General features: G+C 40.4%; 1 protein-coding gene across 4 annotated transcripts in view; it reads left to right on the top strand.

Moving 5' to 3' along the window:
* Positions 1-12,203, top strand: part of SOX5 (SRY-box transcription factor 5) — a 641,693-nt gene that overhangs the window by 154,831 nt on the left and 474,659 nt on the right. Inside the window, exon 4 of one of the 4 annotated variants that reach the window (XM_050715325.1) lies at positions 11,701-11,923. The exons of the other annotated variants lie outside the window; for them this stretch is intronic. The gene's annotated coding sequence lies outside the window, so the exon portion shown is untranslated. The remainder of the gene's footprint in view (positions 1-11,700; positions 11,924-12,203) is intronic. 4 annotated transcript variants of the gene reach the window in all.

Here is a 12,203-nt window from a genome sequence, read left to right as displayed (position 1 = left end):
GCCTGACAGGAGACTCAGCTATAGGTAATTCCACAGTTAGTGCATCGCGTTGATCCCATAGTAGTCCATGCTTAACCTGGCTGCCATGAATAGTAAATATTTGCAGAGTTATGGATTCAAAGATAAGTACCTTCTTAAGGTGTTTTTATTTTGATTGTTATTGTTCTTTATCTTCCTATTGTGAACTTCGGGAAGAGTGGAACATGTCAAATGCTTCTGAGTGCCAGGAGATTACCCTAGCTTTACCTAGCTTGACCAGGTTCCTCTCAGTCATGAATTCTGGTATAGTTTGTGCCTTTGCAGAAGGGGAGTGGAAAACACTACCACATCAGACATATACAAATATACGGACAAATACAGCCACAGTGACAGATAGCACTTATGTATGGTCTTCATGGGTGGAGATAAAAGAAAAGGTATGGAGGGCAGCAGGTAGCTATGACCAGTTTCACTGAGGGCTTAGGGCCAACTCTTAGATGAAACCCTGGGCCAGCTTCTGGATTTCATTATGATTTTGTCCCCATGCAGACGACTATTCCATGGTTCTTGTCAGGAGAAAACTTCTAATCAAGTCTGAATGCAGGGTTATGAGATTAACTGATAATATATTGATGTAAATCAGCTTTTTCTGCTTTGTAGTGATGCTTTAGACACATATCAGACGACAATCTAAGTCAAGGTATTTTAAAGTGATTGATTTAGATACAAAAAGTTTTATGATTCACTTTTCTCTTTTCTAACTGTCAGAAGTCAGCTGTGACGTTCTTGTATTTCTTCCTCTTCTAAGTAAGCCTATCAAAGAAGAAATCACTAATTTACCAACCAGTGCTTAGTAATCAAGGAAGTGAAACTTCTACTTTAGAGAAAGACGAAATTCTTTGCTGAGTTGCTGAATGATTTTAAATAATATAAGCTTTCCATGTTGTACTGGGCAACTGACTTTTTTTTTAAGGCTTTCATTCTGAGAGGGGTCACCAGCCTTTGAGAATGAGCCACTTTGTTGACAAATCTGTCCTCTAAACTGAACGGCATTAATTAGAACTTGATGCTGCAGATTCTTACTTTTTAATGTGGGTGGTGGTATCAACAAAAAATTATAATGACTTTGATTGAAAATGATTTTAAAAGGTCTGCCACCTGTAGATGAAAATGTGCATTACTACACATGATAATTATCAAGACTGAAGGCCATGACATGATCCGTTGACCTCTTGAAATCAAAACACTTACTGTAAAGAAAAAGGGGCACAGATTTCTCCGGCTATGTTAATATAGGATGTCTGTATATTCAACTATATCAGTACACTGTTATATATATAGGGTAAAAGATACTTTGGATTATCTGTTAGACCCAAATTTTCTGCCTTCTCCTCTGCAGGCTTGTAAATCTCTCGCTAATTTTGTATGTTTTGAGATCTTTTTTTTTTTTTTTTTTTTTTGATCTAATGAAATTGCTAAAAATATTCAGGTGTCTGAGACAGCAGCAAAATGTCTCTGAGCCACCCTACAAAAATAAATGAGTTTTGGGTGTGCAGGATGAAAAAGAATGTGTACAGAAACAGATTTAAGCTTCAGGCTTTCTACAGGGGCATTTGCAGTAAGGGATGGAAGAAATAACCCAGCAACTATCATTGTAAAAATTATGAAAAGCACTTTGATGGTCTTTTTTAAAGTCAGTTCACTAAACAGGGGCCAAAGCAAAAGTCTGAAAGGCAACTCGTAGCTTGCCATTAACAACCTAAGCCCATCGCTGCTCTTTGCAGTTGAGAATGAGTGCTTCTGCATGCAGTAATGGTGAGAAAAACTGAAGGGAAATAAAGGATGCGAATGAAAGATTTTCTGTTTTCATATGAGTACTTGGAACACCAAGCAAGCAAGGAAGCAGCAATTTTAGCTAAGCTTAATGTAATAGAAGACCATTGCACCCAAACTGTCTCAGCAGAACTTCCTGCATAATTAGATTGTAAATCTTCTCAACTGAGGAAGTTTTGCCCAGGGTCAGATTGTCTAAGTAATAATCCATTCTACATAAATTAGAAGATTTGAACTGCTGGGATACCTTATTATGTTAGATTTTTTTTTTTATATTCCTAATATAACTAAGGAGAACAAAAGCAACAATTCTTTTTCTTTTCTCTTTTTAATTATGTTACATCTCTTTAACTTTAGACTAACTCAGAAGGCCTTTCCTGTAGGTTTTTGGATTTTTCCTGAGCAATGATGATGAAGTTGCTGCCTAGGCAAATTAATACATTTTTAATATACTTCAGAAAGTGATAGCACAGAATCCTTTGGCTGCCGGATTCTGTGATATCACTTCCTCAGTGAAGCATTTAGTAAGAGATTCTGCTGCTCTTTACTTGTGCTGCAGTTTTTGTGATACTGAAGTTTTTTACCTCACACTATGACTCCTTTGTTCTGCAAAGAATAGAATTGCCATCTTCAGGGTAAGAATTAATGGACGTTAATTTACTAACAGCTAGTTTACAGCAAGCAAGCGCCTAAGTTTTTAATTCAATTATTTTCTTTGAGAAAAGGAAGATTGTGGGTACTTGACTTGTATATACAACTATAAGTAAAAGTGACAGGGGCTAAATCCTGAGGTTGTTATGCAGGCAAAAATTGCCTTTGGGATTTCGGTATTTGACCTGCACAAAGAAAACAGTGTTTAGTGTAACACCAATTAATGTGTAGGGACTTGTTCTTGTTTTTTTGTTCTACATCTGACTTTCACTACAAAATGGAAGACTGGCCATCTTTTCAGGAGAGCATATGCTTATTTTTGCAGGAAAAAATAATTTACTGTAGATCTAGAGGGTTTTTTAATCATATTTAAAGCCGTATTTAAGAAGCAGGCATATTGCAGCTTTTGGTCTAGACTCTCATGGTGTCTGTGTATACTCCACTTTTGCTAAAAACCAGGGAGAGGGGATGTAGAAGGACTTGTTGGAAGTGCTCATGATGCTGTGAGGTTCAGGCTGCTGGGGCTATTTTGGGCTTGTGCCGACTCCACAGTCCCTGTTAGGTGCATGCACAAGATCTGGACTCACACAATGATAGTAACTGGTAGCAGGATTGCAAAGTCGGCTTGATCTAGGTTTGTGGTGATTTTTTTTTGTCAGATGTGCAAGTGTTGAGGCAGTTGAGAGATGAATTAAAAGCTATATGACAAAAATGTTAGCTTCTGTTGTTAATGATGTTTTTAAACATCTGTCTCTTGTTACTGAAAATTCATGTGTAACATTATGGTAATTTTTTTGGAAAGAGAAAAAGGAAACTGTCTGGAGTGGGGGAGGTAAGAATTCGCTATTTCCCATTTACTTCCTGTGTTCAAGGGTAGAAAGTCAGAAATGGAATGGATAATTCTTGGATTTGAAAATACATGAATATTTTGCCTGGTCCTTGTTCTGTCTGACCTGCTGACCACAGAGTCACCGGGCAGTTTACTCTGCAGAGCGCTGACAGCTGAGGCAAAGCCTAAATTTTGATGGACAGAGCAACCACTCTCAGAGGTCCTGGAAACAAAGATACTCCCAGTCTCAAGGATGTGTGGTCACCCTTCTTTCAACTGTTGTGCAAGGAACAGATTTCAGCATATTTTTTTTTGTTCTTATCTATCACTGTGAGACCCTAATGGCTGTGGAAAATGAATGCCACTTTAAAAGACACAAGGGAAAGAAATTGAGGATCTTTGAAAGGCTTTTGAAACTGGTATTTCGGGAAAACACCAAAGCATTCAGGTGCCCTTGGAAAATGCTAGAGTAATGGAAATCAGGAGATAAGTGGAAGTCAAAAACAATGTTTTAAAATCCAGACTTGCTCTCATTACTGTCATTATAATCTTTATAAATAAATTACTCTCATATGCTTAAATTGTTCATTTTTATTATTATTATTTATTTAACAGCAAGTAGCAGTGTCTTTTCTCAGGAACTCCAGAAATAAAGAAAAATCAGAAATCAGACCTCCAGACTACTTTTGAGGCAGAAATAATCCAACCATTATTTCTGGTGTAAAAGGTTTGTGAATAGCATCATTTGCCTAGAAGCTGTTTTCCAACCTAATAACTTCCAGAATAATGACCTAAAACTGTTTCCAAGAGGATTAAGGCCCATATAACTATTAGGAAGTATAAGTTTTTGAAAAAGCTTATTTCTGATTGGCTGAGAGATGAGTTCTGATTTAGGCTAAAGCTGCTTGCTTAGGAGAATCAGTTTCAATCTCTCTGAAGTCAAAAGTGTTGAAGTAATCCTCTGGAGACGGATTGTCAGAGGGTTTTATATATAAATATATATGTAAGTAGATGTATATATAGATGTTACGTATGGCTATAATGACCTCAAAGATGGTCACTTAACTGTTTTTAACCCATTCAGGATGGTGTTTTAGTCTTTGGCTTTAACTTGTCTTGGGAAAAAAAAGAAAAAAACACACAAAAAAAAGCATTCAAAATGGGCTGAGAACACAGCTGGACACTTAGCTTGTTGGTTAATCATCACCTGAATGCTCTTCATTGAAGAGACTGGAACAGAAATTAAATCTCTGCTGGTATTGCTGTGTTTGTGTTTTTAAGGTTGCACACACATATATACCTTCCTCTTGTTAATTGCTTTTTTAGTTAGTGTGACCTGTAAAGAGGAGAGAGGAGAAAAGGTGGGCTCGGAATGACTTGGGAATATCTGCAGCACAGAGGTCAGGCATTAACAGTTAGAGGAATGGATGGATTTGCAATTGAATCCATTTGGTAAAAGTGCAACTCAGTGAGCAGCTCTTCAAATTTGCAAAGCTTCCCAACTGTGCATCAAAATGCTGCTGACAGAAGCTGGCGGCAGAAAGCACGTGAATTCACACTGACATGGATGTTAACCACCTCTTGTTCTTCACCTTTTTGAAATAATCGGAGCTAATGCTGTAGCTTCTGGCAGAATCCCCAAACTGTTTCAGCAGACCTCACTGAAGACCTGAAATCACCAGCAAGTTCAGCCAGCTTTCTCCTAGGATGCCTTCACTGACCGCAGTCAGGATTGCTTTATGTATGTCCCGTATATCCCAAGACCACAGTCATGTAAGAAGGTGAGAATAAACATCTGGCATTAGCAAAGCAAAATAAAATTGTTTTAGTTACGTAACGAACTGCTATCACCAGTCATTTGGGAATTTGTAATAATATACTCACGTTGTATTAAATCTGGCCTTTGGGTAAGTTTGGCCTTGTGTGCAATGTGAAGGTGATTTAGCAGACCTTTTCACTAATAATGTAACAGTAAAATCTGGCTGTCAACTGAGTATTTTTTAAAAAAAAAAAAAAAAAAAAAAGGTTTTGAGGGACACTGAAATTATCATCTAAAATGCAGAAGGGATTTAATCAGTGTCGGTACTTAGCATACAGCTGAACTGGGCCCTGTTCAGAAAAACTCTGATAATTTTTGCGTTGGTTGGTCATAACCACAATAGAGAAAGGCAAAGAAGTGTTTGCTGATCAGATCTATGGCCAAATTCTTATTTCTGATGCAGGATGCACAGTGCCAAAAATCTGATGCATATGCTTATGAAAGATTTTTCTGGTTCTATATGCACTATAAATATATTCCACATGGCTTTATACAAAGCTCTCTGTTATTTCAGTAAATCAGAAGCTACTAAGCCAAATCCAAAGAAGGTGAAGCTCTGAATAAAATCCTTTAACATCTTATGATTTTGAAACTCTCATTTAGAACATGTTTGCTTCATTAATTTGTGGCTTTGGTCTCAGTTGGGTAAGCATTGAAAAGACGAGCAAAATTTAATGGAAAAATCTTTTCATAAAGTTGTCTTGTTGTAGTTAGGCTAGCAGACAAGGAGAAGAAATTTCCTGTTTGTTTTCAGTATTCTTGGTTTCAGTTTTAAACCAGGAATATATAGTTTTTGTTAAAATAAATTGTTTAAGGAATACTGTTGCTGAAGATGTTTTCTGATGTGATCAAGTTTGGCAAAACAGCTTGTCTAGCATGAATACAAGTCTTTTCTGGGTTTTCACAGGAAAAATCTGTGCTCCCTCCATTCCCAGCAGTGGGTCTAAGAGCATGATTGCAGTTTTGTCTCCCTAAGGCTGCAGACAGGTCTGTTCAGTGGCCTTGTAGCTCCTCAGAATCTCCCCAGGCAGCACTGCAATGAAGTCTGGCTGTCGTCTAGCTGGTTTACCTTTTTGATGTAAGAACTTTGAATTCCACCATTTGAATTTAGAAATATTAGAAAAGAGTGGAAGTGGATTAGCTGCAGAGGAATAGAGCTTGGTAAACCTAAGCAGTAAACTAAGATCAGAACTGCAGAGAGACTTCCCCGCTGCAAGCAACAGGTTGCTCTTGTTCTCCTTTTTTTTCAAATCCCCAACCACCACCGCATAGTTAGGAACCAGAGTCAAGGGAAGAAGGGAAGTTGAGTGAATGCTTTCCTTTTTTTTTTTTTTTTTTCCCCCCTAGCAGCAGCTGGATGTTTCTAACATAAAGTGCAGTATAGTTGTCAAGCTTGGTGATACAAATGCAATATCATCCCATTCAGTTGCTCCATCCCTTGCACGTAGTCAGAATTGTGCCTTCTTACTGTATGTTTTCCACGTACACAAGCTTATATTCTTTCTAGCATTGCAAATCTGAGATAGTAAACAGCCTACTCCATGCCCTGCATCATCTTGCACAGTAACTAAATAAATGTCAAGGGTCAGTCAGATTGTGGTTGCAGCTTTTAGCAGTGTAACCACAGCGGTGATTTCTGGGTTTGAGAAGATTTTAGGACAGCCGTATTGCATGGGGGTGTCAGGCAAGGGGGCAGTAACAGTGAAACTTGGGCTCTCTAGTCTCACACCGAGGTTTCGGCAGGAGCAGTTGGAACAAGTGTTCTGCATCTTTCTGCTCAGGTAAAAGGGAGAAAAAAAAATCCAAGAATACTGACATACAGCAGATGCTCCTCAGTGAACCTCCATAAACTTAGCCGAAAGGTGGAACACATAGATGATTTTATAAGTGGCCCGATGCTTTGTGTGCCTTCCTTTTCACAGGTGGGTGCACGAGCTGAGGGTAACACCCTAACAACTGGGGGGTGCCATGTCCCTGCCTGGCTGCAGCACCTCAGGTGGAGTGCCCCAAATGGCAGCACCCGAAGGTGCTGGCTGCTCCTGGGGCATCGGCTGCATCCTTCAGAACGGGGAGAGAGACGGGGCTCCAGCAACACGAAGTTGTGAGTCAGGAGAGCTGACGGCTTCCCATTTCTGCACCTTTGAAAGGGTTAAAGCTGAGGTGCTCTATTGTATTAATGATGGTTGTCTCTTCGCAGAGCCCATTGGGCTCTTTCAGGGGCCTCTCAAAACAATGAGTGCAGTGAGGCTGTTCTGTCTAATTACTCCAAGACAGGGATGCTAAAGAGGAATTAATGACAGTTGACAAGTGCAATTAATAATTATAGCAAAGCCGGGAGTCATGCAGCAGGCAGATGACAATAACAGGGTAACTGTAAATGACAGCTTTCATCCGTTCCCCCCTAGCCCCCCCTCCATCCTTCTTCTTTCTTTTACCCGTTAATGTGAGCTGCTGCATGCAGCCGGCCCGCTCCGCACACTGGCGAGGAAAGAGAAGGCGCTGAGATCTGGTCACTTAGGTTTGGACAATTTCTCACCTCCCCCGCAGTCCCTCCCTCTTAAAATAAATAATAAAAATATATTTAAAAAAAAATACCAACAGTAAGTACCAACTTAGCAGCACAGGCTTCTGTTAGCTTTCATGGTCAGGTGTTGACAAGACTACTTAAAATTCATGTTGGGAGATTGGAAGGAGAAGGGGACAGGGAAAGGCAGCAGCAAGCTGGAGTTGAAGTGGGATTTCCATATCAAAGGCCAGGCCTTTGGCTCTGAATGGTAATTAAAGTACCCAGATTTCATCTCCTTGGTCAGCTCATGAAAAGGAAAAAAAAATTAGAGAGAGGATTTTTTCACTCCCTTTAGACTACAGTACAGCAAGCAGTAAATTAAATGAAAGTTGAGCTAAAAGGTGCCTAACGCTTCAATCTCTTGCATCTAATAGAATCTATGATGTTTTTAAAGCATTTATTCAGTTCACATCTTCATCTTGCTGTGATTATAAAGGATATCATGTCTCCTTACATTTATTGGGCACACATCTTGGCCTTCCCAGGGTTGTAAAAGGATTTCACTTTGCATTATGTTGCTGTTGTGTTACGGCCTTTCAGTTAATAATAATAAAAAAAAAAAAAGGTTGGCGGGGAGAGAGGAAGAAAAACGGCACATTTCTGTGTAATTCCTAGCTGGTCATTGTAAGAACCACCAACACTGAGAACCAAATAAATGTAAATTTAATGAGGCATGGGGAACCTAGTAATGAGATACAACAGCCTCTCACCTTGAGATTGCTGGTTCAAACCTAGACCATAGCATTACTGAAAGCAGCACAAACCAGCAGTCACATGGCAGTAAGTGTGCAATGTTTTGTCACCTCGGTCCAGTTCCCAGTGGCTACATAGCAATGAAATGAAAGCCCGACTTACATTTGCTGGTGGTCTGTCTTCAGGGAGGAGGATTGCGTGAGCTCTGGATTTCCTGCCCTTTGTTCAAGTCAATCATGTTGATCATGTTCAAGTCGGAGTTGGGCAGTGACATGGGGCACCTAACCCTCACCTCCTCCTTGGTTCTTCTAGTTCCAGGTCCCTCAGAGATGCACCAAGGTCTGTGGAGCTATTGGTTTTGCCTTTTGCAGGCAGCGGGTGAACACCCAGAGCCTGAGAGTTTCATGAATGTCACTGGTGTCCTGATTTGCCCTTCAGATTCTCTTTGGGTCTGGGCTTGCCTTGGACTCCTGCCTCTTACTGCACCTCAGTAAGCCCATGGTTGCACTCTCTTTGACCCAGAAGGAAAAAGCAGTTTAGCTCTTTTCACTTTTACTCTGTAGCTACAGAAGACTGAGAGAATCCCAACGTTAAGTTTCAGAGCTGTGTGTGTACAACTACAGGTGACCAGCCTGGGTCTTTTTTACCTGGGGGCTAAGTCAGAGCCTGCTGCAACTCACTGGAAATACATCTCCTGGCCCTGATGGATGCTGGATCAGTTCCCTGAATTGAAACCCTGAAGTCCAGATGTTTTGACACATTTTTCTAAAGTTACATTGCCAATACAGCAAATGTGTGCCTTCTGATGTGACCATTTTGGTATGGCTCATTATAGATGTGGGCAGTGCTGGTAGTATTCTGTTTGTATTAGCATAGCTGCTGTGGTGGAAGGTGTGAAAAGAGCTCCCTGAAACAAAACATGCAATGGTTAAGATCAAAATGTGAAAAGGGGGGGGTTGGGGGGGGGGGGGATTACTGTGGCTGTAACAAATAGCAAGAACTTAAAAATGAGCCAGACTAAATGCTCACTGAACACAAAACCACCCTGAACTCCAGAGGTTTTCAAATCTAGACTTGTTTTCTAAATAGAGGCTGTTTTCCTTCCTCCTGTCCTCTTTTGCTTCCTTTCTTGCTCTTTTCCTTCTCTTCCTCTCTAAGGCACTCTCTCCTTTTTTCCCCCTCAGCTCAAGCGCATCATTTTCTGCTATTGTGTTTAAAAAACTCTGCTGCAGGGGCTCTGAAATGAATAAAAATGTAATCCTCAATGTGCCCATTGTGCGCTCTCATTTGTTTTTGCTGTATTGATTTATCAGCGGAGGGAAATTACTCCCTGGAAGAGAGGATGCCAGTCAGAATGACATTTATTTCATAGTACAAGGAGGCTCTCCAGCGTGTTTCCATGTAACCCAGATATTGGAGCTGTAAAAGGGCTTGTAACAAGGTTTAGTGCTATGATTAGATCGTGTGGAGCACCTTGCTTTCATAACAACAGGCACTTGGCTGGAGTCAAGGCCTCAGGTTATGGTCAACTTTTTTTTTTTTAATTCCTTTCTCCTTAACACAGAGTACTTGGCTTGTACACCCAAATACTTCTCTGTTCAAAACTCAACCATGTAAACTTGAGAAATCTCATTTGGTATTTATAAAGGGTCTTGGGCTTTCATGTCACTGAGCTAAGAGGAGAAAAAAGATAAAGTATTTACTTATTAATCTTTTTAGCTTTGTGCTTCCTTGCATTTCTGGTGAAATAACCCCATGATTTTAATTCACCAAAGCAAATCTTTTCCTCCAGTGATTGTAAGCTACAGTTGCTCAAGGCTAACAATTACCTGTAAAAATGAAGCATATTCTTTACCCAAAACTGTAATAGTTACACATTTTGCAAATAAAGATAGGATTTGAGAGGCTGAATCCTGGCCATGGGTTTGTGTGTAGCTGCTGTTGCTGGCTAGCTTGTGCTGAGGGCTTTGCTGTACTCGCTTGCATCCAGTGTCCATCGAACTTGGCAGTCCCTTTTCAACAGCATCCAGCATCAGGTGGTTCAAAGGGAGATCCCCAAACTCCAGAACAGGTCTTCCCCCATAGAACTGCTCTTTAGCAAATGGCTTGTTCTTGGTGGCATTTTATCTACCTTTGCAGATTTTCTGTTTGGAGACATTCTTAAAAGTCTTGACATGTTTATGACTATTTAAGAGCCTGGGCTTGGAAATAACCTTCTGGATTGTCAAGCTCTTCCTCCTAGCATGGATATTGATGGCATATAACCTTCATTAATTTCCTGTCATTTATTGTCATCAATATCAAGTTGTTGCCAATTTCTGCCTGTCTGTAATCCCTTTTTGACTTAGCCCAGGTCATGAGCTCCAGTGGCATCGTGTAGCAGGGTGAAATGTGCCCTGTAAGCTAGGAACTGCTCCTGCCCTGATCTGTGATGCTGGCAGGGAGCCCACTGCTCCTGGCTAGTGCAGAAGCACTTGGAAATCGGCAGTATGGGGTGCAGGAAGTTGTGTCTGTAGTGAAGATTGCTTGACGCTTTCCATCTAAAAACTCTTTTGAGCTGTTTATGTCTTTGCCAAATGATTTCAGCTTTGGCTGATATTTTCCATTTTGGGTGTTTGCCTCAGACATTTAAAAAAAAAAAAAAAAAAAAGAAATTTTCAGCCAAAATGGCTCAGCTGTTCCCAAGCTGAGAGAAAAATAAGTTGTTTTGCTTTTTATTAGGAGTATTCTTCCCACTGGCTTGATGGGAAGCCCAGCTCCCAAGTCAGAAGGCTATGAAATGCTAACTCTTATGCATCTAGTAATTTACTGTAACTGGGGCTAACTAATCTGTGGAGTCCTTTGCTGGGCTGCGAACCAGGTGGGTGGCTCACATGTCTCTGCTCTTGCTTTTCTCTTTGGGATAGTGGCTGGGAAGTAACAGTTAGGGTGAGCTTAGCTAGAACAAGTAGCCAATCTGACTACAGTGCTTTTTCCTGCTCTATAGAGGGGATAATGCTATTGCCACAATCTTATCCAGCTGAGCTATAACTCAGGCTGTCTTTGAGCCACAGAAAGCTGAGGATCTCTGCTAGCTGAGCTTGACCTGAACTGAACTGCTGCTTTCTAGTCTAGATGAGATGTGTTATTTTCCTCCCAAAGTTCAGGTCAGACATACAGAGAGAGTAAAAGGGAAAGAGTAATAGTGGACTGGGGAAGAGAAATAAGATTGAATAAGTGCTTGGCAGAAGCAGATTACAGCGCTGCTGCTTTTGGTGTAGATGGGAGCATGCATACAAATACATCCGATGGAACTTCTCACAGTAACAGGAGCCTGACTCTTCCCTGCAGGTGATGGGCACCTGATATTTGCCTGAGCTATCCCGTTCTGTGGGCAGGCACTGACCCTTTCAGGAGAGAAGAAATTAAAGATTTCCTTCTTCTGCCTCACTGTGGTAGTGAAAGACTAGTGAGAGGAAACAATATGCATCTGGGGAGTAAGGAATGGAGTCTGTGAATACGTGGACCTAAGGAAAGAAGGTCTCGGCATACCACGGACTGAGAAAGACATGAGGTGGGTTGGAGTACCAGAAGATCATCTCAGTAGTTACACTGGTCTGTATTACTGAAATTTGATATTGTTTATGGGTTATCTGTTTTGGCAATACATTAGGCAATGGGAAGGTTGATTTTTTTTCTTTGTTTGTTTTCTGCATACTCAACCAGCTATATTTGGAATGAAATACAGATACTGGTAACAAATGGATAAAGGAAAAACTAAGTTGAAATGGTGTTGTTGTTTAAAAATAGAAGCTTCAGTACCATACAGTCTAAAGCTATTTAGGCATATGGAA

The sequence above is a fragment of the Cygnus atratus genome, chromosome 1 (genome assembly GCF_013377495.2).
Source record: "Cygnus atratus isolate AKBS03 ecotype Queensland, Australia chromosome 1, CAtr_DNAZoo_HiC_assembly, whole genome shotgun sequence".
Classification (NCBI taxonomy): Eukaryota; Metazoa; Chordata; class Aves; order Anseriformes; family Anatidae; genus Cygnus; species Cygnus atratus.
Note: the sequence above shows the minus strand (reverse complement) of the source record. Positions and strands in the feature narration are given on the sequence as shown.